This window comes from Hyperolius riggenbachi, chromosome 3, assembly GCF_040937935.1.
Source record: "Hyperolius riggenbachi isolate aHypRig1 chromosome 3, aHypRig1.pri, whole genome shotgun sequence".
Classification (NCBI taxonomy): Eukaryota; Metazoa; Chordata; class Amphibia; order Anura; family Hyperoliidae; genus Hyperolius; species Hyperolius riggenbachi.
In genome coordinates, this window is record NC_090648.1 from 276,034,716 (window position 1) to 276,062,105 (window position 27,390).

Below are 27,390 nucleotides of genomic sequence, written 5' to 3' on the forward strand. Positions count from 1 at the left end.
CGATATATTGCTAACCTCTGGACACCAGCAAAAGAACACAGTAAAGACAGTAATATATCAGAAAGTGTGGAAATGTCCACCACACGGCAATTCCTCAGAGGTGTGGTTACCTCTGAATGGGAACCCCGTGAGTGAGATCCTCTAACCAGGCTGAGTGAGGAATCTCGACCCCCAGCAGTAATCGTCTGCTTGGGGCAGGCGTCTCGGAGAGGCAAGCCTCAGAGATAACCCTCCAGTGGGAGACGTTCCACTGAAGGGAGAAAGGTCAGACAGGCAAGGGTTCGGCAACAGAGATGACGGCGGCAGTACAGGAGCGGAAGGCAGAAGAGTAATCGGTAAACAGGCAGAGGTCGGCAACAAGGATCAGATAGGCAAAGGTACAAGATCAGCAAGAGATAGAGTAGTCAGGGATAGCCAGAGTCAAAACACAGATCAATATACAATAATATTCCTAAGCTACGGTGTGAAATCCTTAGTATCAACACCAGGGCACTGTACTAAGGTCTGAGCGCTAACACAGAAGTGTATTCACGACAGCAGACAACTTGCTACTGAGTAGCAAGTCCTATTTGTAGCAAGTGAGCTGCCCTGCACCACCCTGGAGCCCCAGCCAATCCCCAGTGGAGATGGAGTCAGCTGACTAGCCTGGTCAGCTGATTCCCTTCTTGAGGCATAAAGATCCTGCCTCCTTGTGCGCACACGCGTTATGCGGCGGGTAAGTGCCGGCGACAGAGACCCCACAGGAGGCAACTGCGCGGCGAAGTCCGCCGAGCATACGGACTCCGCCGACCGCGCAGCCCCGCTCGGCAGCACACCAGCGGTGAGAATCCGGGAAGCGGAGCCCGCTGCCTCATGCCTGCTGGCAGCGGGTCCACTATCCCTCACAGGTGAACTATAAATTACCCTTCTGTTGGTACTTAGTACCACAGAGATTAGCTAAACTTCATCCGGGACTTTCGGGAGAGTATTTCCGGGGTTGCAAAATGCCGGGTACCTTTGCCCCGAAAGATTTGGTTGAGAGTATGCACGTGGGCATCATCTCTAGTTAATGTTCCGGTCCCTAAGAATCCTCTTCACACTCTACTTCGCTGCCCATACCCCAACCTAACTTCCGCCCAAAATGAACTCATTAGAGATATATTTACTGCTACCAAACTCAAAATAGCTGCGGCCTGGAATTCCCAGTTCCTATCTTTTGACTCTATTAAATGTAGGCTGGGATACATCCTCTTTTTTTGAAAAATTGAGAGCTCGATTGAATGATACTATGAAGAAATTTCACAAGGTGTGGGATCCCCTGATTTCATACCTTGTGAACCCAGACCAAAATAGGATGTTATGCACTTGTTGAGACCAACAGTATGTCTCTGAGTCTTTTAGGCGCTTCATGTCAAGGCTGTTGATCGGATGTATTATTTCGTTCCTGTGGTTGTTCTTTCTTTTCCTCTCATTCTGTCTCTTTCCTTTTCTTTACTTCTGTTATTCCACTTTCTCCTCTTTCTCTCTTTTTCTCATAACTCCCCTCTCAAACAGCTAATTCTTACTGATGTGAAGTTACAGGAGCCTCTTACATAAGCGTTAACGAATTTATCCTTAAACCCCCCGCTTCCCTTAGACCTCTAGATACATCATAATAATCTGTACCATTTTGTATTAGATCCCAATATATTTAAGATTAATAACATGCCTGACCTGGCTGGAGGAAGGGTAATATTCGTAGTTGACAAGTTAATGGGCATGAGTGGTCTCCATCCAACCATATTTGGTTTAGTGTCCGGATGGATGACTTGCTCTACAGAGTTATTTTTACCCCCTTACCCTAATTTTTCCCTGCTGCACCTATATGCATCCCTACATCCTATCTCTTTGACTTGGTGTGATCACATTTAGTGAATAATTACCTCGATTTCGCTAACAGCTGTTATCTATCTTTTTTTCGTATGTTCTTTGCTGAGTGTTAAAACATTATGTTACACTGTTAATCTTATGGTTTTGATAACCTGTTAAAACTTTGATGATGTACCTGTACCTTAAAGTAATTTGTACTTTACTATAAACTGTACACTTATTTTACTGAAAATTCAAAAAAAAAAACGATTGAAAACAAAAAATATATATACAGAGCTGAAAGAGAATTGCTTTTTTACATCAAAAGTGAATTTCACTATAAACATACTTTTCAGTGTGACATTTACACTTTACTCACTAGATGGCAACATTTTACAGTTATTTCTATTTGTGAAAAATAACTGCCCAGGTGGTTTGCTATACTGCTATACAGTATTCAAAATCTTTAAAGAATAATTGCTGTCTTGACCCATCCACTGCCAATGCTGTTTTATGTGCAGCCTTTGTTTACTCAAAACATAGAGGGAAAAAAATAATGGCTTCAATACACAAAGGGTTTAAAAAATAAGCCTTAGTTACAGTTCATAAAAAAGTGAGTCCAGGCAGATAGTGAGATAGTGTCCAGGCAGCTATGGTATACTTGCAAAAAAGTTAAAAACAAGGAAAACAGACCAAACAAATTTCACTTAAAGCACCACACGAGACCTAAAACTATAAGGGTTGGCAAGTGTGCTCGTAGATCTTTGTATATGGATAAATGAAATGGTCACAAGAATTTCACAGTTGAATTCAGGCTTTGGAGGGTTATATGATGTTCCAGAATGTGATGACATGACTATATTTACATAAATGTTAAAAAAAAATGTATTCAAGAATAAATGTAGGACCAGATTTTTCAAAGCATTACTGACAGTTTTTCTTCTTAAACAGTTCTAACCATCAGGGGAAACAGTGCAAATCCATCCCTACATTGCCTCAGATTAAGACGTGCTTAATAGCACTTCTACATTGATTATGCAGTGCAAGCTAGATGTGATTTGTGAAGTGCCCCTCCCCCCTGCTGAATCCTTTGAAGCTGTTCTATGCTTAACCCATCCAGTGCTGGGCATTGATGCATTACAGCAGATGTATTGGTTACCCCAGCAATAGCAATTTCCCTCACACTCTGCACTTTCTGAGAAATCTTTCTAACTCATCATATTTAAGAACAGTTTAAACTGTTTGTGGATTTCTTAAAGTGGACCCAAATTAAAAATAAAAGATTTTAGAAATAAAATCTATTTTCTAAATTATAATAATAAATAGCAGCCTTTTCAGCTTGATGATGCCTAAAATATTTTTTTTTTACATTTATTGGAGGAACCCCTCCCTTCCTTTCATATTGCCGGGACACAATCCGGCAGACTGGTGGAAGAGATAAAAACAAAAACAAAACACAGGCTGCTACTGATGATGTCACAGGGGAGGTGATCTCAGCTTGTGTGAGATTTCACATAGACGATGCCCCTGTGAGGGAGGGTAGCTGATGACAAACACACCCATGATCTAAAACCTCCTACTAAGCTCAGAAGTAATGGCTGCCACCTGTATAACCCTAGTTATGAAAAGAGAAGGGTGAAAAGCATGCACTGAAATGCTCATAGGCTTGAAGGAGTGTTTATTTATCTTTGTATGTGTCAGAGTGGTGCAACTAAATATTTTGAATTAAAAAATGTTTGGTTTGGGTCCACTTTAAGATGTCTGAGAGTTCTGTATGGTTTTCTAAAAACCTTCCAATATTTTGTCTCAGAAACTCTTAAAGAGACTCTGTAACAACAAAAACCTCCCCTGGGGGGTACTCACCTCGGGTGGGAGAAGCCTCCGGATCCTAATGAGGCTTCCCACGCCGTCCTCTGTCCCACGGGGGTCTCGCTGCAGCCCTCCGAACAGCCGGCGACAGAGCCGACTGTAGCTTCAATATTTACCTTTGCTGGCTCCAGCGGGGGCGCTGTGGCGACTTTCGGCACGGAAATAGACGGAAATACCCGATCTCCGTCGGGTCCGCTCTACTGCGCAGGCGCCGGAAACTTGCGCCTGCGCAGTAGAGCAGACCCGACGGCGATCGGGTATTTCCGCCTACTTCGGCGCCGACAGCCATCAAAACGCCTGCGCAGGAGCCAGGAAGGTAAATATTGCATCATGGCTGTACGGAGGGCTACAGCGAGACCCCCGAGGGACGCAGGACAGCGTGGGAAGCCTAATTAGGATCCTGAGGCTTCCCCCACCCGAGGTGAGTACCCCCCAGGGGCCGTTTTGTCGTTACAGTTCCTCTTTAATAAATGTCCCCCTAAGAGCCTGCTGGTATCAATACAGAAGATGTATTGGTTACTTCAGCAAACCGCAATTTTCCTCACACACTGCACTGTCTGAGAAACCTTCCTAACTTCTATTTTAGAACAGTTTAAAGGATACCCGAAGTGACGTGTGACATGATGAGATAGACATGGGTATGTACAGTGCTAAGCACATAAATGACTATGCTGTGTTCCTTTTTTTTTTTCCTTTGCCTGAAAGAGTTAAGCATCAGGTATGCAAGTGAAAGTTTCTGTCTGGGTCAGACTATACCGTGACCTTCACTGATAAGGAATTACAACCATAAAACACTTTCCTGGCAGTAAATGGCATCTGAGAGCAGGAAAGAGATAAAACCAATCGATTGTACATAGACTTTAGCTCTGGTATACCTTAATGAATGTGTCATTGAGCAGAGACAATGAAACCGTAAGAACTTAAAAACATGATTTAAATATAAAATAAAACTGCAGAATATAAAAAAAAGAGTCATTTTTAGGAGGAGGAGGAAACATACAATTGAATGTCTCATCAGTTTATTTTCACATCGGATGTCCTATAACCATTTATGTACCGTTACCATTACCATTGTAATCTTCACGTCCAGGGGGCTGCTGCAGTGCTGCTGCAGCCCACCGGTAGCCCAGAGATCAATTAATGGGAACATGGTTCCCATTCATTGATCTAAGTCCCCAGCAGAAAAAACAACGGCTTCTCATTAGAGGCCGCAGTCTTTCTGCAAAAAAAAGGTTCCCGTCCTCTTAGTGCTTCCTGGAAGCGAGTTCTCGCTTCCAGAACGAAAAAAAAACAAATCTCACTGTGGCCATCTTGTGGCCAAATAGTAAAACTACATCTACATGCATTTTTTAATAAAATAAACCCACATTGTTACATTTAAAATTAACTGTTTAACTCCCACACCAAAAATTACCCAAATAAAATTTTGAATGAAAAAAAAATACAATAAAAAAAAAACAAACATAAATAGTTACCTAAGGGTCTGAACTTTTTAAATATGCATGTGAAGAGGGTATATTACGAACATTTTTATTATTATAATTATAAGCTTGTAAATAGTGATGGACGCAAAACTGAAAAAATGCACCTTTATTTCCAAATAAAATATTGGCACCATACATTGTGATAGGGACAAAATTTAAATGGTGTAATAACCGAGACAAATGGGCAAATAAAATACATAGGTTTTAATTATGATAGCATATTTATATATTATTATTATTTTAAAGCTGTAATGGCCGAAAACTGAGAAATAGTGATTTTTTTTCCATATTTTCCTAATAATAATTCTTAGTAAAATGTACCACCTAAAGAAAGCCTAATTGGTGGCGGAAAAAACAAGATATAGATCAATTCATTGTGATAAGTAGTGATAACGTTATTGGCGAATTAATGGGAGGTGAAAATTGCTCTGTTGCATAAGGTGAAAAATCCCTGCGGGCTGAAATGGTTAAGATGTCTGAGACAGTTCTGCTTGGATCTCTGAAAACCTACGAATATTTTGCCTCAGATACTCTTGATAAATGAGTTGTATCCTCTGCCCTTCCATTGCACTGCCCACCGCTCTGCAAATAGGGGGAGCACTCGTGGAGGCCTGGCCTCCTTCCCCTGCCTGCCGCTGCTGCTTCGCCTTCTCCACCCGCACAACCTGCTACCTCACCTCCATCCACCCTGGGGAGCCCCTATGGACTCTAGGGCCCAGAGGCAATTACCCCCCCCCCCCTTGCCTGCATTGTAGCTCCAGCCCTGCCCCACAGATCCTTGTTCACGAAAAAAATAAGACATCCCCTGAAAATAAGCCCTAATACATCTGTTAGAGCAAAAATTAATATAAGACTCTGTCCCATATGCAATTAACTCTTTCTCCAGAGTTTTCTTCTTGGAGATAATTTTTCATCTTCTCTTTAAAATAACTTTTCAGCATTTTGCAATTGAAAAATGTGCAAAAAGTAGGTGAAAACTACTGTCAAAATTATTCTGAGTATTTTCTTGCTTGCTGGTGGTTTAAAGGGCATTTTATTGATGTGGTGTGAAAATTTTAACTAGTAGAAAACTCAGGAGAAAAAGTTAATTGTATATGGATCACTGTCTTATTTCAAGGAAACAGTAGCTGCTGGCTTTCACCAGACCATCCTGGAAGGGTTCATGGACTGTAGTGAACAGAAGACTACTTTGCTGCAAGTGACTGCCAGTTTGTGGCACCGGGATTGCCTAACTAGTGACAGGCAGAACTGGTGAGGTTGAAATGGGACAAGCAAGTAGAATTAAGCCACCCAAGGCAGACTAGTGAAGGAAGGTGTTTGATGAAGTTAACCTCCCTGGAGTTCTTATTATATGCGGCGCACGGCCGCGGGAGCGTTTTTCAACCTATTTTTTTTTTCATGTAGCTAGCCTAGCGCTAGCTACATGATTCCCCCCTCCCTGCGGCATCCCCCTACCTCTTCCGATCGCCGCCGGCGATCATACCCATCAGGAAATCCCGTTCTCAATGGGATTTCCTGCTGGGCTTCCCCCGTCGCCATGGCGAGGAACGGAATGATTTCATCGACGTCGTGACGTCACAGGGAGTCCCGATCCACCCCATAGCGCAGCCTGGCGGTGATTGGCTGAGCTGCACAAGGGGTCTGCGGGGGGGTCCTCTTTAGCGGCAGGTATCGGCGGCGATCAAAAAAACACGCAGCTAGTAAAGTGCTCGCTGCGTGTTTCAAAAAAAAATTATTCAAATCAGCCCACCAGGGCCCGAGCAATCCACTGAGGCGTTACTGGACGAGCTGAGCTCGTCCGGAACGCCCAGGTGGTTAAAGGAAGCTCAAGGTGGAGTGAAAAGTTGGCTTTTACTTATCTGGAGCTTCTTCCAGCCTCCTGTATTCTCGAAGGTCTATTAGTGTCCTTACAGTCCCCTTTGTCATCCGCACTACTGCGCAGATTGCCTAAACTTGAAATTATGCATGTGCAGAGTGCTTCCAACTATGGAGCCCACTGGTCTATAAAAATGAATATGTATTGGTTGGCTGGAAACTGCTTACTTCTACAATGAAGAGACTGCTAAGCTATAGTATGCAGTGAATTCTAGGAATACAACTTGAAACCTACCTGAACTCATTTAACCTCCTGGACTCAGCCCTCTCCTTTACCCCCACATCCAAACTGTACCGTAGCTAGGGCCTGCAATTTCCATTTACGCAACATCTTCAATATCCGGCCTTTCCTGACCCTAGACACTGCCAAACTCCTTGTCCATGCCCTCATCATCTCCCACCTGGACTACTGCAACTCCCTCCCGTCAGGTCTTCCTCAAAACAGCATCAACCCCATACAATCCATCATGAATGCAGCAGCCAGTCTAATCTACTCCTCTCACCGGTCTGTCTCCACGACTCCCCTATGCAAATCCCTTCACTGGCTTCCAATTCGCTTTAGAAACAGCTTTGAGATCCTATGTTTCGCATACAAATCTATACACAAGTCCTGCCCAACCTACATCTCTGACCTGGTCAGCAGATACACACCTGGCCACCCACTTCGCTCCTCCAACACCCTCCTCCTATCCACCCCATGCATCTCACACTCCCATGCACGACTACAGGACTTCACTAGAGCTGCCCCCATCCTGTGGAACTCTCTCCCACTGCCCGTCAGGGTTGCCCCCACCATCAATACCTTCAAAAAAGCACTCAAAACTCACTTCTTCAAAGAGGCCTACCTTAACTCAACACTGCCCAAACCCTCTCTGCCAAAAACTTCTTGATGCACCCCCTCCTTTTGTGTCACCAACCCCTCCCTCTAGATTGTAAGCTTTTGGCAGGGCCCTCTCCCCTTTTGTATCATACATGACTGTGTGCACTTTACCCAGAATTATGGGAACTTGTATTTTACCACTACCACTCCAGTGTATGATTTGGCATTGTATTACTATCTGCATTGTGTTGTGTATCTTATTGCTTATACCTGTGTTGTTGTATCCATTGTCTATTACCTGTATTGTGCTGTCACCCCTGTTATCATTGTCTGTAATCCTATTTATTGTACAGTGCTGCGTAATATGTTGGCACTATATAAATCCAATAAATAATAATAACCAAAGTTAACAAAAACAGTAAAGACTTAATTAGCAGCAGGCTCAGTTGCCCTCTGTGCAAACTGTTCACACTTCTAGAGGTAGTGTAAGCACAAATCCATCTGTAGTCATTCTTCTGCAATGCTGAAACAAATCAAGAAGGTAGTCATGCTCACTTAGCTGCACAAGTCCGGTAGGTGTCCATGGGTGCATCAACATATCAGGCCGTGATCCTATTTGGGGGGCTGCAAACGGACATGCAAGGCGAAGGTACAAACACTAGTGTGAACGTCTGTATACACATTTCAAATGACCGACTTAATCCTTGGGAAAACCACTCATCAGCTACTGTATTATTGCAGCTGGATACTTTGTGTGTTATTCCGTTTGACGTAGGGCCTACCATTGTCCATCTGATGCTATTCCCAGTCTGTCCAAGTACTCATCTTGTTGCCAACGTCTGCTTTGTATAGATGAGGACACATAGGAGATGTCCATGTCCTCGTCTTCCAGAGGTTCAGTCTGATGAAGGACGTCCTCCCCGTAGAGTTTACAGACTAAGACAAAGATGGCTGCCTCAGCAGCCTGGAACAAGGTCTGCAGTAATGGGAAAATGTACATGCTGCCTATGAGGCTGCAGGCACTGTGAATGAAGCCCTTTCCGCTCCACCCCATCCTGACAGTCTGATTTACACCAGTACACCCTTGCTATTGGCCACAGCGACGGAAATCGGAGAGAGGAGAAGGGACTTCTTATTACCCTGTATGGGAGATATGCTTGAAAAACATTTGCATCTTGTAAGTGCAATTTTTATCCTTTTTTAATGAAAATAAAACGCTAATGCTCCATAGAGCGCTCCTCTTTTATCTTGCTTTGTATTACTACTTGCCTTGTTGCAGAACTCCACCTGTCCTGGGGGGTGGGGGGAATGGTTATTAAAGCTCACTTTAGGGCCACAACTGACTACATAGTTGTGACTTTAGGGTCACAACTACGTAGTGCACAGAGCACTCCAGGCCACGGGCAGTCCCTGGGCATTGCTTACCGAGGGGACATTAGAACATAACAGGGGGGCGGAGTAGAACAGGGGCATCGGTGGGCAAGAGGAGAGCCTCCTACACATGCCTGCTCCCACCGTTATTATATTTTGAACAGTGCTAAGGTATCCTTTAGCATATGGTGACAAAATCTGAAGCTTCTGAGTTGGAGGATTTGGTAGAAGAATCTCGGAGAGGGGCTGCTGTTGTTCTGTTATCATAGGAGTAGGCATAGACTGAACTCCAGGCCTGTTCTCAGCTATATCTCAGTGTTCCAGCTTGGTGCTTTGTCACATCTCATTCAGCCTTCCAACCTGTTTCATTTTGCTTCTCCTTCTGCCTTTGTACCAGTTTCTACCATCTATCTCTTGTCAGCTGTTATCAGTGGGCTGAGTCACACTGCACTGTTCTCTCTAGAATATTGATTGTTTGGAATATGCTTGATGCACAAACATACAGTTTCCATCACTGTCAACATTTTTTTCTTGCAAATAATGAAAATTTAGCAGAATAACTTAAATACATGTTTTTGTTCACTTTCTGATTCATCATATTTTTAGTTTTCGAAGAAGAAATAGAAAAGAGAGATTTTCCCTTCTTTGTTGTGGTTTCTACCCCTGTTGGGTATGGGTATAATTGAAATTATTTTGCATGGGAGTGCATACAACAATTACAATCTTATATGTTCATACTCTTTTCCAATCTCATTTACCTGAAACAATATTTAAGCAGTACTTCTGCTTTTCCAAAGCACAACAGCTTATAGTTTTTCACTAAAACAATCCAGAGCTCACATATTTGTGTGGCATAGTGAAGAAATTTCTTATTGCAAAAATCAGTAAAAACATTATCATTAGTGCTAGTGATGGAATTTGCCATGAAATGGATTTACCAGCTAGCCATTTGGCATCATTGCAGCGAACTCCATTCCTGTTGGCCAACTTTCTTCTTTTTTTTTTTTTCTTTTTCTTTTTTTTTTACAGTTAAAGGGAACCTGAAGTCAGAATGATATGGAGGCTGACACATTTATTTAATTTTAAACAATACTGGTAACCTGGATGTCCAGTTAATCCTCTGCCTCTAATGCCGGGCATATGTTTTATGCGCCGGATTGAGCCAGCTGCTCGATGCCGGCACATCCCCGCTCGTCCGCGCGTCCCTGCAGATCGATTGCCACTCGTCCTCGCTGGCGCTTCCTTATCACCCTTCGATTCCCTGCCATTGTCCACCGGCGGGAATCGAGCGGGCGGGGGCCGAGTGGCATGATCGGGCCAGCTGAATATTATCAGCTAGCCGGATCAGCTGGTCGATACACGGTACAGAAACGTATCGTGTATCCCTAGCATAATACTTTTAGCCACAGACCCTTAACAAGCAGTTCAGACGTTTCTAATAAAAGTCTGACTAGATTAGCTGCAAGCTTGTTTAAGGTGTGTGATTCAAATATACAGAAGCCAAAGAGATAATCAGGAAGCCAGGCAACTGTTATTGTTTAAAAGTCAATAAATATGTCAATCTCCGTTTGCCTCTAACTGTAGGTTCCCTTTAAAGCATTAGTAAGTGGACTCTTAACGTGGACCTGAGTTGAAACTAAACTGATTGTATCTATCCTCTCCCTTCTAAATATTACTTTTTAAGATATCCCACAGGTTACAATGTAGATTTTTTTTGGCACTGCTCAATGACACAGCCTTTCAAGTGTCCCAGAACTAAAATATATGAACTGTTGACCTTTTTAATCTCTTCCCTGCGCTCAGAAGTCAGGCAAGAGTTTTATGGGTGGACTTCCTTATCAGAGGATTATACTATAGTCAGACTAGCTCCCGACTAGAAAGAAACTGTCACTTTCATATCTTAATGTTTAAAGTTTAACTGTACTGAAAATAACTTAAAGTGTGCTTGAGATCTGAGATTAATAAAAAAAATATACATACCTGGGGTTCATCCAGCCCCATTCAGGCTCAATGATGCCTCGCCTTCCTCCTTCCCTTTTTGGATTCTCTAAAATTTGGCCCGGTAACTCGGCCAGTCAGCGCAAGCGCAGTCTGCCTGCATGCACTCCTCCATCACAGGGAGCATTTTGTGCATGCTCCCGGCAGCAGGTGCACAATAGGGGCAAGCACAGTTCCCCCTGACTGGCATAATTACAGGGCCAAATTACGAAAGAATCCAGAAGGGGAAGGAGGACGGTGAGGGATCATAGAGCCTAAACGGGGTGTAAGGCTTGGTGGTGTATTCTCCACAGTCAGCATGCAACGCATGAGCTGGCGTGGAGGAGGTACACACACTAGCACCAGGAAACAGGCTATCCCTAGTATAGTGGAGGGGAGGACTGACTCCAAAAGGAGATTGTGGCGCACAGAGCCGGTGCAGATCTGACAGCCACAAACAATGCTTTCGTTATAACGTCTCAGCGCAAAGTAGCGCTGAGCGCACAAACCAGAACTGAGGAGATCAGGACAGGTAGACAGAATGAACGCTTGCTAGCTAGCGGCTACTTAGCGACAGCAAGCGTCCAAAACCAGACAGACTGGAATGAGGCAGCCAATGCGATGCGGCGATGGCGTGCCTCACAAAGACAGGACAGGACAGTCAGAAAATAGCAGGATTAAGATAGATGAACGTAACACAGATAAATATACAATAAGTATGTTTTCCTAGCATATTACAATTACAGCTATCAATGAAACTATTTGTAACTTCTGACTAACATATGTATATATCGGCAATGAACCGATATATGACATAAGCAGGAACGCTGACTAAGACTGGAGTAATACAGGGGACAGGACTCAGAAGGATTCGCTATCTCTTCGCAGAGATGAACGCAATCCACCAACAGTAACAGAACAGGATTCAGAAGGATTCGTTATCTCTTCGCAGAGATGAACGCAATCCACAAACGGTAACAGGACAGGATTCAGAAGGATTCGCTATCTCTTCGCAGAGATGAACGCAATCCACAAACAGAACCAGGAGCAGGGTAACTACCTCAGCACGGGTGGTCACGGTACGCGCAACCTACCAAAACGTGCTGGAAGGCTGACTAACTGCACACAGGATATAAACAGTTCGTGTACGTATACATCAGCGACACTGATGTATTAACGTATCACAAATACAAGGAAAATAATAAACGTGCTGGTATGCATATATATTGGCAATGAACCAATATATGATGCAAAGACCAGCAAAGTATCTTTAACAAGAAACACGATCGGGGGCTAAAGCGACAGCAAGGCAGGCTTAAGCTGAAGCTATGAAAACCCAAGGAAACCCTGCAGGAAGCAGATCTTTATACTGAGGTCATCCAATGGGAGCAGACATGCAGATTCCCACACAGGTGAATGATAATCAGTCACAAGCTGACAGCAGGGAAAGACAGACAAAGCTATGCAACTTGCATGGAAATAGATCAGAACTGCCTGAGCTGCAGCACTACTTCCAGCAATAGCTGCTGCAGCAGCGATCATTACAGTACCCCCGCCTTTAAAAGTGGATTCCAGACGCTTTTCAAAACTGAAATTTCCAACAAAACAGTCTGACTGATAATTCATGATGACCGGGACAGCCCGGCAAGACCGAATTCCAGAATCAGTCCCCACAAGACTGGACCCATCAGAACCAGAACCTACAGAACCATGCCCATCAGTACTACAAGCCCCAGTGTAACACCCATCAGAACCATGATTTCCAGAAGAAGGCCCTCCGAAACTCCCTGAGCGATACCCACCGCCTTCCAGGAACCGTTCAGAAACGCCAAAGCCTTTGCAATGCCCACCGGTACTGTCTTTACCAACACAAAACCCACTGTTGAACCAGTCCAAGGCACCAGGACAAGTTTTCTCAGAGACCTCCCAGAACACCTTGAAGCTCCAAAGAGATCCCCATAGGTCAGAATGCCCTTTAGGCTCACATGGAGAACTATCAAGAACCCCTATGGAACCTAGGGCAATTCCCGAGTCAGGGCCACAAGGACAAACATCAATATCAGGGCTTTCAGGGACCAGAACCATCTCTGGGCATGCAGGCAGACTGGCAACATCAGAACATGTTCCCACTAAGGAAGCATCAGAGCACGCTAACACCTTAAACACACTTGGGCATTCTGGCACACAAAGAACATCTGGGCACACTGGCACAAGAGAAACCTCTGGGCATGTCAAGGAACTGTGAGCCTCAGGGTCAGCCAAGACAGGACCAAAACCAGGACTGGCCAAAAAAAAATCATCATGACTAGACTTCGCAACTACTGGATTTTTACACGAGAATGCAGGATCAGACTTAGATGTCGCTGATTCCAGCAAAGTCAGTAACAAATCAGATTCAGGGGCACTAACAAGACAGGACAAATCTTCTGATGTATGCACTGAACCAGATAGGGACTCCACAACTACCTCTGGGCTGGACAGAGACTCATCTAATACACTGGATTGGAGCTCATGAGGCGCTGCAGAACAAGTCAGCATTGCAGCAGCCCCCACTGGACTAGGCAAAACTGAGGAATTCCCTGGACAGGAAGGGGACTCTGGAATCTCTGCCACAGCGGCCAGAGAACCAGAATCTTTCAGGATACAGGGCTGGGTTTCAGGAACACACATCAGACCGGACTGAAATTCTGAGATTTCTATTTTGACCAGAGAATCAGAATTATCCATGTTACAGGGCAAGACTTCTGAAACATTCAGAGGACAGGGCTGGAGTTCCTCGGCTGTTACAACACTGGAGAGGGACTCAACATTGGTTAAATCAGACTGTGTACATGGCAAGGTATCTGACACAATTGCTGACGAGGACAATATTTCAATGGCTTCTGCTTTGCTGGGCAGAAATTCATCAAGTTTTATTAGAGCAGACTGTAATTCCAAAACAGCTGCTAGACAAGTGAATATTACTGCAACACCAACTGAGGTAAGCAGTGCTTCAGCCTCCTCTGCTAGAGGGTTTAAAGTATCCAAAGTACTGGGTGAAGCATAAGACTCTGCGACCACAGCTTCACTGGACAGGATCACTGAACAGTCCATATTGCAGGGCAAAACCATGGAAGCACCTGCTGGACAGCTTAATGATTCTGTGACCTGAGTTTCATTGGAGAGATCTACTGCACAATTCATGGTACAGGGCAAATTTATTGGAAAATTTTCTGAACAAGGTAATAATTCTGCGATTTCAGGTTCACATAGCAGATGCTCTGAGCTATTCACGAAACTAGAGCGAGGTGTAGAAACAGGAAGATCAAGACACAATGTTTGCGCATCTGAATCACCATTCATTTGTAAAATTGGAAAATTCAGATGCTGGGGTTCTGAGTTTACTAGACAGGATTGCTGGGACTCGGAAACTGATGTAGTGCATCTATTGGCATCTGCTGGATCAGACAGGAGTTGAACTTTATTAACACAGGTAATTTCTGCAGAAGTGTTTGCAGAGACAGGCAAGATTTTTCTGGTGTCTGTTTCACTAAACAAAGAGTCATGAGTACTGGCTAGGCTGGACTCGGAAGTCAGCAGGACCTCTGGATTCTCTGCTGAGAAATTTGCGCAGGGCAAGGTTAAGAATGTATCAGTGGCTTCTGTTTTACTGGGAAGTAACACTGAGTTATCCATGGTACAGGGTGGAATTGCAGGAACTTCAATTTCACACAAAAAGAGCTCCGAATCACCTGCTGAATCAGCCCAAGGTGCTGAAGCAGGCGGGTCAGAACGCCAAATTTGCGAATTCGGAGTCACATAAAAATCATCCAAAATCAGTTCCCACACATCAATCAAGGGAGCCACACAGTCATACCTACACACACCAGCCTCTATTAGGTTATAGGCTGACTTAATGCATGCGTTCAATACCATTTCACTTTTTGCACTGTAAAATTGACAAAATGAACTTGAATCATTCTTCCATTCACAGACCAGGGCTTCCATCTCTCCCCTCTCGAATGGAGGATCCCATGCATACTTAACAGCGAAACATTTAGGCTGATCACAGTCTGCAGATATGATTGTGGCAGGCACATGTATAGGGTTAATTAGCAGGTGATTGGCAGATTCCTTATTCTTAAGAATATCCAATACCTGTAGCAAGTGTTGAACTGTAGTGTATGCAAACTTCCCTTGGTTCACAAATAAGTTGATTTGTTCAATACTCTGTAATATCTCATCATAATCATACTCAGATAATTCTTTTAAACAAAAATCTTTATTTTCCCTAGCCAGGGAGGAAAGTTCATTAGTAGTTTCATAAGTCCATTTAACTCCCCTGAAAGACAATTGCATTTCATTATCTGTTAATGGCAGAATCTCATTATAGGTCTCAGTCGCTAAGGATAACGATTCTGCAGATTGGACACGTTTCTTAGAACGTTTGCGTTTTGCCTTTGACCTTGCGGTTTTTGGTGATTTATTCAAAGCTGCAGGAAAATTATCAGTAACACTTTCTGCTTGCTGCTCATTCTTGCAAGCAATTGAAGGAGCAGCTGATTGGCCTGCTGCCAGGAGTTCATTAAGAGGAAAAGGCAATGGATCTATGCGCAACCAGTTATGGATCACAAACGCTAGAAATTCCAGCGGTCTATCTTTCAAATCGGAATGATTGAGAACATCAAATGCCCACTGGAATAATTCCCCTTTAAACAAAATATAACTTAGTTGGAGTGCCCAGGTTGAAACAGGAGTCGCTTGGAGATCAGGATTGGTCAGGAACCTGGCACATTCAGAGAAAAACTCATTTTCTGTTTCAGAGCTAAGTTCTTCAAATTTCTTAAAGGAACAGGAACCATAATTAACAGTGTCATACTTTCTGGGAATCCCCCCCACAATGGGGATTGGTAATGGGGTTTTCATAATGTAAGGCTTGGTGGTGTATTCTCCACAGTCAGCATGCAACGCATGAGCTGGCGTGGAGGAGGTACACACACTAGCACCAGGAAACAGGCTATCCCTAGTATAGTGGAGGGGAGGACTGACTCCAAAAGGAGATTGTGGCGCACAGAGCCGGTGCAGATCTGACAGCCACAAACAATGCTTTCGTTATAACGTCTCAGCGCAAAGTAGCGCTGAGCGCACAAACCAGAACTGAGGAGATCAGGACAGGTAGACAGAATGAACGCTTGCTAGCTAGCGGCTACTTAGCGACAGCAAGCGTCCAAAACCAGACAGACTGGAATGAGGCAGCCAATGCGATGCGGCGATGGCGTGCCTCACAAAGACAGGACAGGACAGTCAGAAAATAGCAGGATTAAGATAGATGAACGTAACACAGATAAATATACAATAAGTATGTTTTCCTAGCATATTACAATTACAGCTATCAATGAAACTATTTGTAACTTCTGACTAACATATGTATATATCGGCAATGAACCGATATATGACATAAGCAGGAACGCTGACTAAGACTGGAGTAATACAGGGGACAGGACTCAGAAGGATTCGCTATCTCTTCGCAGAGATGAACGCAATCCACCAACAGTAACAGAACAGGATTCAGAAGGATTCGTTATCTCTTCGCAGAGATGAACGCAATCCACAAACGGTAACAGGACAGGATTCAGAAGGATTCGCTATCTCTTCGCAGAGATGAACGCAATCCACAAACAGAACCAGGAGCAGGGTAACTACCTCAGCACGGGTGGTCACGGTACGCGCAACCTACCAAAACGTGCTGGAAGGCTGACTAACTGCACACAGGATATAAACAGTTCGTGTACGTATACATCAGCGACACTGATGTATTAACGTATCACAAATACAAGGAAAATAATAAACGTGCTGGTATGCATATATATTGGCAATGAACCAATATATGATGCAAAGACCAGCAAAGTATCTTTAACAAGAAACACGATCGGGGGCTAAAGCGACAGCAAGGCAGGCTTAAGCTGAAGCTATGAAAACCCAAGGAAACCCTGCAGGAAGCAGATCTTTATACTGAGGTCATCCAATGGGAGCAGACATGCAGATTCCCACACAGGTGAATGATAATCAGTCACAAGCTGACAGCAGGGAAAGACAGACAAAGCTATGCAACTTGCATGGAAATAGATCAGAACTGCCTGAGCTGCAGCACTACTTCCAGCAATAGCTGCTGCAGCAGCGATCATTACACGGGGTTGGAGAAATTTTACAATATTACTTTATAAATTATTTAGTTAGTGTTTGCCCATTGTAAAATCTTCCTTCACCTTTTCTCTCCGATTTATATTCTGAAACTTTTTAAGGGACTGAGAGCTTAGAGGATTCCACTGTTTAAAGAAAAACATAAAAAGCCAGTTAGGAATTTGCAAAAACACATATAGATAAGCCACAATGCATCTGGAACAATGTACTTGAAACAGATGAAAAAAATATGAAGCCTCTTGGCAAGTTAAATCAGCTTTCTTTCTATCCACAGAAAGGAATGAAGCTTTCAAAGAAATGAACTCCATAGCCACATGAAGCTGGATAAGTTATGTTTATGGCCGCTTGCCATATCTGGCATTGGTGGCCTTTAGTCTGTACAGGGAACAATGATATTTCAAGCCTACGTAGCCATTCTTCAGTGAAAAGCACTTTCCAGTGCCAGAAAGATGTCTTAGCTACAGGTCATGGATCTTCCAACAGGATAACAACACATAGGCTTTAATTCACGAAGCTTTATCAAACACTTTATCGAACTTTTGATAATTTACCTCATGGGTAAAATCAAATTTTGAATTCACTAAGGTGTTTTAGATCTATTGAACGTTTTATCGATAAAACATTCGATAAATATATAACACCTTAGTGAATTCAAAATTAGATTTTACTCATGAGGTAAATTATCAAACTTTCCATGAAGTGTTTGATAAAGCTTAGTGAATTAAGGCCATAGCCTACAGCATCCAAAAATAGAACTATTCTGAAGTGGCCTTTCATGAGCCCTGTCAAACGTCTGGGCTAAGTTTACAGTGATTGTACTGCAACAGTATCTCCTTTGCCTCAGAAATTGTGTTCCTTTTTTAATGGAATGGCAATGGGCACAACAGTGGATAAGTTGCTATTACATTGAATTGCAGAACAACGGAGCGGCAATGGAAATGCTGCCCCACCAGTGTGTAAAACTATTATTATGGAAAAAACGGAATTGTGAAGTTTGGAGAAAGCATCCTTCAAACCTGACAGTCTGACACAGTTGGATCAGTTTGCTTAGGAAGAGTGGGCCAGACCATCTATTGACAGGTGTAAAAGTCTTACTGGGCCCGAAGCATAGGAAAGCACCGCCGTAACTCTTTTAGCGCCATGCCTGTTATCGGGAAAACCTTTGCGTTGTTATGCTAACACGTGACGTAAGGTGCTAATAGAGTAATAGGCGGTGCTCTCCTGGTGTTAAAACCGTTTAAATACTACCTACGCACTGTAATATTACCACCCTTTTGTGCATGAAGCCCAAAGAGAGCTACTGGGCTTGTTTCCTTGAATCAATTGCTACTACAAGGTAGTGCAACAAAACTTCAAGAGTTTAATTCATATATATATATATATATATATATATATATATATATATATATATATATATATATATATATATATATATATATACACAGTGGGATGCAAACGTTTTGGCAACCTTGTTAATCGGCATGATTTTCCTGTATAAATCGTTGGTTGTTACGATGTTGAAATGTTGGTTAAATATATATTATAGGAGACACATTGTAACGGTCGTGTTGTGCGCTGACACGGCGGAAATCCTCCACAAGCGTATATTTGCAGGCACCCAGCAAAAGGTGCTACGCACCCGTAGAGGGAAAATTCCTGTCGGCAGATGGCGCTGGGGAGTGCAGAGGAACCAATCCTCTGCACCTCCACAAATGCCAGACAGGAATTGTACGAAGCGCAGAACACAATCGCAAGAGAGGCAATTGCAAATGAGACGAGCAAAGGGACAGGTTGTATGTGTGTGCGCCAACCCAGTCGCCACCCCGCGACAGTGCACACACAACAGCAGATATGAAATAGGAACGCGATCGCGAGAGGTGCGATCGCCAGACGTGACACAAGGCTACAGCAAGGCGGAGCACGAGAGTAGCAAAGGCACAGCAAATAATACAATGAGGAGATATGGAAAATAACAAACGCTAGCTAACCGCGAACACCGCACTCATTCGCAACAGTGCACGCGGTTATGCGCGGTCTCCACGTGATAAGCACAATAGAGACAAGCACGCCTAACTTACCATCGACAGACAAACATGAAACAGAGGACGCGAACGCTTGCTTAACAGTTACCTCACCGAGCCTCCAGCAAGCGGTCGTAGCAGACAAGACAGACACACGAAAACAGGGACAAGCAAGAGATAGGATCCACAGCACTAGCGAAAGTGGCTAGCGCGACCCAGGTACAGAGTAGCAGAACAGAAGGATCCACAGCACTAGCGAAAAGTGGCTAGCGCGATCCCAGGAGACAGAACAGAAGGATCCCCAGCGCTAGCGAAAAGTGGCTAGCGCGATCCCAGGAGACAGAACAGAAGAGATAGCTGGTAGCAACCGCTGCACCAGCTATACTCCAAGAACAGAGATCAGAACCATTTCCTGTCGACCACCGCTGGGACAGGACAATAGCAACAGAACAAACAAACAGATAAACAATCCAAGCATTGTGGGAAAGACATAGTACTTATAGTACATGCCTCCAATGAATGTGGCCAGGCAATTTGCATGACAACGTATGCAAATTCCTCAGCAAGCACAAGCTGCAAAACTGACAGAAGCTCTTCTTTCCAGAGTCCTGCAGCATGCAAACCTACACAATGGTCAAAAAGCTGCCTGCCTGCACAGGCAGCTGAGCAAATCATCACAGTACCCCCCCCCCCCCTCCAGGGTCGAATTCCAGACGACCCTCAAAAGTGCTATTAGCAACAGACTCAAACTGAAGACTCATGAAGGTCGGGACAGCCCGACAAAGTCCAATTCCAGAGTCAGTCCACCCGAAACCGACCTCATCGGAAACAGAAGCCACCGAATCATGCCCATCAACACTACAAGTCTCAGCGTAACACCCATCAGGACTGTGGATACCAGAGAAGAAGCCACCGAAACCCTCCAGACAATACCCACCACCTTCCAAGGAGCGTCCAAAAATACCAAATCTGCCACAAAACCTGTTCGAAGTGTCCCGGCTTACAACACAAAAGCCACCGTTGATCTTATCCAGGGTACCAAGCAAAATTTCTCCCGGAATCTCCCAGAACCTTTTGAAGCTCCACAGAGATCCCAAGAGGGCAGAACAATCACGAGGCTCACATGGAGAACTATCAAGAACCCCTATGGAACCAATGACAATTCCAGACTCAGAATTACGAGGACACCCATCAAGATCAAGACTTTCAGGGACCACTTCTGGGCATGCAAGCAGGCAGGCTAAATCAGAACATGTCTCCACCGAGGAAGCATCTGAGTATGCTGGTAACCGAGGCACACTTGGGCTTTCTGGATCACAGAGCACATTGGGGTACACCAGCACAGGAGAAACCTCAGGACATGTTGGGGAACTGCCAACCTCAGAGTCCGACACGAGGAAACCAAAACCAGGACCGGGCAGAAAATCATCACGAGCGATGGTCTCAAGCACTGGACTTTCAAAAGAAGACTCGGATTCAAATTCGGAAATTTCTGTGACTGCAATATCATCATTGACTACACATGACTGAAGCTCCACCAGAGCTGAAAAGGTAGCCAGTAAGGCAGCAATGCCTACGGAAGAGGGCAACTCCTCAGAAGGACTTGGGGGGCAGGAGACATCTCCTACAAGTTCTGCACCCTTTGGGAGAAACTCGGAGACCTCCAGAACATCAAACAAGACCTCAGGAACATCATTTTTAAAGTTTTCTAAGAAGGATTCTGTACTATCCATGTTACAGGTGTGAAGTTTAGAGGGGGTCGCAGCCAGCACGCAGTACACAGATGTATAAAACAAAGTCCGTTTATTGTGCAGTAGAAATAAACAGCTTCAGTTCAGCAGTAATAAGTGGAAAATAACAGTTCAGCTTACTTCAGCTTGGTAAGATAAAGTCCAGCAGGTTCAAACAAAGTTCAGTTTTTCATCAGGCCAACACCATACAAACAACAGAGCAGGGTATGGTTTGGCTTCCATCAAATACTCCAATATTCCTTGTCAGGAGATTTCCATAGCATACATGCTACTCCTTCAACACCTCTCCTCACACTGCTTGTGAGGCTGCTTCTTAAGCATAAATTTGCATCTCATCAATACCATAATTAGTGAGACTCAGCCCCACTGACAACCAGGTGTGTACCTAGGTGGGAAGGGAAGGCCCGCCCTTCCTTCCCTCCCATCCCAGGAGTCCGGCCCTGAAAAGAAAAAAACCAAGCAGCAACTGCTTGCTGCTAAAATCCGGACTCCCTTCCTAGGACCACACAGGGTTTTAAAGTGACCACAGTCCAAATACCGGGGAAATATACCTCCCATCTATTACCCAGCCCCGATGGCCCCTACACAGGGCAAAACTGGAACTTTATTTTGTGAACAGGGCAGATGTCCCAGGAATGGTTCCACCATAACCTGAGACTGAATTTCATCATCATGAGCGGAATGTACAGGAATATTCACTGAACCACACACTGACTCCCTAACTTTAATCTCGCTGCACCCAGAATGCTGCGTAGCAGTCAAACTAGCTTGCAACTCCAAAACTGCAGAAAAACAGGTGAGTATAGTGGCAATACCCAGACGAGCCTCTAGGGACACTGCATGGGATTCTAAGCAAGGCCACATTGACTCATCCAGAGTACAGGGTGCAGAATCAGCACTTCCCTCAGAGCAAGAAAGGGACTCACAAATGTCAGTGTGGTTGGACATCATATTGTTATTCATGGTACAGGGCAGGCTCAGAGAAACTCTCTCTGGACCCAGCAACAATGTTTCAGAGTCAGATTCGCAAAACCGAAGCGCTGTCTCACTCTTAGATTCGGCCAACAATGTCAAATCCGAGGAGCCAGGACGCAAAACTTGCGAATCAAAAATCACTTTAGGTTGTGAAACTGACGCTTCCATAGCGCAAACCTCCGCGATCTGCGGAGCAGACTGCAAGGCATCTAGGACCGAAACGCTGGAGCAACTGTCCCCAGGCAACGGGCCCCTACAGGTGAGAACAGGGTGAGACAGAGACTCATTTGCAGAAGAAATAGCGACATCAACAGGATAAACTTTATTAGGCACATTAATTTTACTTTTGACGCTGCACAGTCGAGAAACTTTCCCCATAGTAGCACTTGAAACAAAAAGAAAAACCGAGAGCCCAATATAGTGCAGTAAGTCTAACAATTGTTGGCGAAATAATTAACAGATGTGGATATACTCACAAACACGGGTTACCACATAGGCAACCACTTGAACTGCAGGTGGGGAGTATTAGAACCTGACCCCACTCAGGTTTAAGAAGTCGCTCTCTGTAGATAGAAAGAAGGGGACAGTCCCCTCCACCCAAGGTGGACTATATACTGTGCAAATTTGGACAGAGGCGCCAGGCAGGTTAAAATGATCTAAAAACAACTAAAAAGGAGGAGTACAGGTGGACTTACCTCCTGAAATGATGGACAATCAAGATTGTTCAAATCGCAAATAACAATTTATTTTGGCACTCCGCTAAAATAATTTGTTATTTGCGATTTGAACAATCTTGATTGTCCATCATTTCAGGAGGTAAGTCCACCTGTACTCCTCCTTTTTAGTTGTTTTTAGATCATTTTAACCTGCCTGGCGCCTCTGTCCAAATTTGCACATTTTCCCCATAGTAGGGTCACAGATGGAAGATCTCAAAAATCTGTTTCTAAATGACAAATCTGCAGGAACATCCGAGAAACAGGCATCAGATCGCACAGATTCAAACTGCACACTGTCAGGAGAGAATCCTTCAGGATTCGCACAGGAATCAACCACAGCAGCATACTCATTCATTTCAGATTGCACAAAGTCAAGACTCTCATGCTTTACCCCAGAAAGACAGGAACAATCATCCGACAACGATGTCTCTTTATTGGAATCAATTGGTTGGTGTGTGTGCAACTCATCCAAAATCGTTTGCCAAACATAGATCACCAGATCCACATCATCCTTGTCACATTCATCGGAATCAATCAGAAGGTACATAGAATCGAGACAAGCATTCAAGACATCTTCGCTTTTTGCGATGTAAAAATCGCAAAAGGCTTTCCAATCAAAATCGAATTCCTCCAGCAAGGCCCCAACATCCCAGGAAGCAAATGGGGGTTCAAACAGGCCAGTATCCAGATAATCTCCATAGGGGTGGAGTTCAGGAACAAGAACAGATTTTTTAACTGCTTTAATGTAGTGTGCGATCCTACCTATAGCAGGATCCACATAAGCTTTGGATTGGGGCAAAAAACCTGGAAACTGATCAGCAGATGCATTATAAACATCATTATCATACTGCATGGTTTTGCCCATTTCAGACTTGACAGAAATAACCTCTTTATTTGTGGTTGCTATGGGCAATGGATCTTTCCGCTGGGAAGCCTTCCTAGATCTTTTACGTTTAGACTTAGAGGCTTTGGATGGCTGCTTTATGGATGAAAGAGTAGATGGAACAGCTGATTGAGCTGCTGACAACAACTCATTAAGGGGGTATGGTAATTGAGGTAATCTCAGCCAATTGTGAATTAAAAAGGCCAAGAATTCCAGGGGTCTTTGACTCAGGGTGGTATGATCTAACACATCATAAGCCCACATTGACATTTCGCCCCCCAACAGAATGTAGACCATTTGGGGGGCCCAGGTAGACACTGGGGTGCATTGGAATTCAGGGTTCGCTAACAGTTTCGTACACTCAGACAAAAATTTGTCTGCTGATTCAGTTTCAAGTTTTTTAAAGGTACAAGAGCCATATTCGACAAAATCGTACAAATCGGAAATTCCGTCTACACTGGGGTTTTGGGTTGGGCTGGTCATACTGTAACGATTGTGGAACTTTCTCCGTGATCAGCACACAACACGTGCGCTGACACGGCGGAAATTCTCCACAAGCGTATATTTGCAGGTACCCAGCAAAAGGTGCTACGCACCTGTAGAGGGAAAATTCCTGTCGGCAGATGGCGCTGGGGAGTGCAGAGGAACCAATCCTCTGCACCTCCACAAATGCCAGACAGGAATTGTACGAAGCGCAGAACGCAATCGCAAGAGAGGCGATTGCGAATGAAACGAGCAAAGGGACAGGTTGTATGTGTGTGCGCCAACCCAGTCGCCACCCCGCGACAGTGCACACACAACAGCAGATATGAAATAGGAACGCGATCGCGAGAGGTGCGATCGCCAGACGCGACACAAGGCTACAGCAAGGCGGAGCACGAGAGTAGCAAAGGCACAGCAAATAATACAATGAGGAGATATGGAAAATAACAAACGCTAGCTAACCGCGAACACCGCACTCATTCGCAACAGTGCACGCGGTTATGCGCGGTCTCCACGTGATAAGCACAATAGAGACAAGCACGCCTAACTAACCATCGACAGACAAACATGAAACAGAGGACGCGAACGCTTGCTTAACGGTTACCTCACCGAGCCTCCAGCAAGCGGTCGTAGCAGACAAGACAGACACACGAAAACAAGGACAAGCGAGAGATAGGATCCACAGCACTAGCGAAAGTGGCTAGCGCGACCCAGGTACAGAGTAGCAGAACAGAAGGATCCACAGCACTAGCGAAAAGTGGCTAGCGCGATCCCAGGAGACAGAACAGAAGGATCCCCAGCGCTAGCGAAAAGTGGCTAGCGCGATCCCAGGAGACAGAACAGAAGAGATAGCTGGTAGCAACCGCTGCACCAGCTATACTCCAAGAACAGAGATCAGAACCATTTCCTGTCGACCACCGCTGGGACAGGACAATAGCAACAGAACAAACAAACAGATAAACAATCCTAACTGCACTAGGGAAAACCTGCCTAGCGCAGATTCAGGAATTACTCTAAGCTGATCTTCAAACAGAGAGTAAGGCTGACACCCCACCAGGAGTGTTACATAGGACGAAATCCTTATGAACAGCCAAGCATTGTGGGAAAGACATAGTACTTATAGTACACGCCTCCAATGAATGTGGCGAGGCAATTCGCATGACAACGTATGCAAATTCCTCAGCAAGCACAAGCTGCAAAACTGACAGAAGCTCTTCTTTCCTGAGTCCTGCAGCATGCAAACCTACACAATGGTCAAAAAGCTGCCTGCCTGCACAGGCAGCTGAGCAAATCATCACACACATACAGTGATATTTGAGAAGTGAAATGAAGTTTATTGGATTTACAGAAAGTGTGCAATAATTGTTTAAACAAAATTAGGCAGGTGCATAAATTTGGGCACTGTTGTCATTTTATTGATTCCAAAACCTTTAGAACTAATTATTGGAACTCAAATTGGCTTGGTAAGCTCTGTGACCCCTGACCTACATACACAGGTGAATCCAATTACGAGAAAGAGTATTTAAGGGGGTCAATTGTAAGTTTCCTTCCTCTTTTAATTTTCTCTACAGAGTATCAACATGGGGGTCTCAATACAACTCTCAAATGACCTGAAGACAAAGATTGTTCACCATCATAGTTTAGCGGAAGGATACAGAAAAATGTATTTTTCCACAATTAGAAACATATTGAGGAAATGAAAGACCACATGCTCAGTTCAAGCTAAGGCTCGAAGGGGCAGACCAAGAAAAATCTCGGATAAACATAAGCAACGAATGGTGAGAACAGTGAGAGTCAACCCACAGACCAGCACCAAAGACCTACAACATCATATTACTGCAGATGGAGTCACTGTGCATCGTTTACCAATCGGCGCACATTACACAAGGAGATGCTGTATGCAAGAGTGATGCAGAGGAAGCCTTTTCTCCACCCACAGCACAAACAGAGGTATGCTAAAGCACATTTGGACAAGCCAACTTCATTTTGGAATAAGTAATGTGGAGTGATGAAACTAAAATTGAGTTATTTGGGTATAACAAGGGGCGTTATGCATAGAGGAAAAAGAACACAGCATGCCAAGAAAAACACCTGCTACCTACAGTAAAATATGGTGGTGGTTCCATCATGCTGTGGGGCTATGTGGCCAGTGCAGGGACTGGGAATCTTGTCAAAGTTGAGGGACGCATGGATTCCACTCAGTATCAGCAGATTCTGGAGACCAATGTTGAGGAATCAGTGACAAAGCTATGGCTGCGCTGGGGCTGGATCTTTCAACAAGACAACGACCCTAAACACTGCTCAAAATCCAATAAGGCATTCATGCAGAGGAACACTAAGTACAACATTCTGGAATGGCCATCTCAGTCCTCAGACCTGACTATAATTGAAAATCTGTGATGTAAGTTAAAGAGAGCTGTGCATGCTCGGAAGCCATCAAACCGGAATGTCCTAGAGAAGTTTTGTAAAGAGGAATGGTCCAAAATACCTTCAACCAGAATCCAGACTCTCTCATTGGAACCTACAGGAAGCATTTAGAGGCTGTAATTTCTGCAAAAGGAGGATCTACTAAATATTGATTTCATTAATTTTTTTGGTGCCCAAATTTATGCACCTGCCTAATTTTGTTTAAACAATTATTGCACACGTTCTGGAAATCAAATAAACTTCATTTCGCTTCTCAAATATCACTGTGTGTCTCCTATATGATATATTTAACTGACATTTTTTATCAAAACAATCAATGATTTATACAGGAAAATTATGATGATTAACAAGGTTGCCCAAACTGTCGCATCCCACTGTATATATAGAGAGAGAGATATGCATGTGTCATGCTAAAGTAGTGCTCTACTTGAAGAAGTGTATGCAGGTGTCCAGTCATAACATTTATCATTGCTGATGAATATAATGATAAAATCTAATAAAAATTTAAGATTTATTACAAGACTACATTGATAACCGTTATTCATATATTATCAAGTAACATGCTTTCCCACTGAAAACCTATAATATGAACACTGTTATTTACCTGCAAATGGTACTGTGATTCATATGTAGAGTGTGCATTTATAACTACAAAAGAGCATGAAGAGGCTATAGGTAAATAATTTCTTTCCCCCCAGTTACTGTATTTGTTAACATCAGACATTACAAAA

General features: G+C 44.0%; 1 protein-coding gene across 1 annotated transcript in view; it reads left to right on the forward strand.

Annotated features, from left to right (window-relative positions):
* PANX2 (pannexin 2) overlaps positions 1-27,390 on the forward strand; it is a 97,559-nt gene that overhangs the window by 16,246 nt on the left and 53,923 nt on the right. The window lies entirely within an intron of this gene.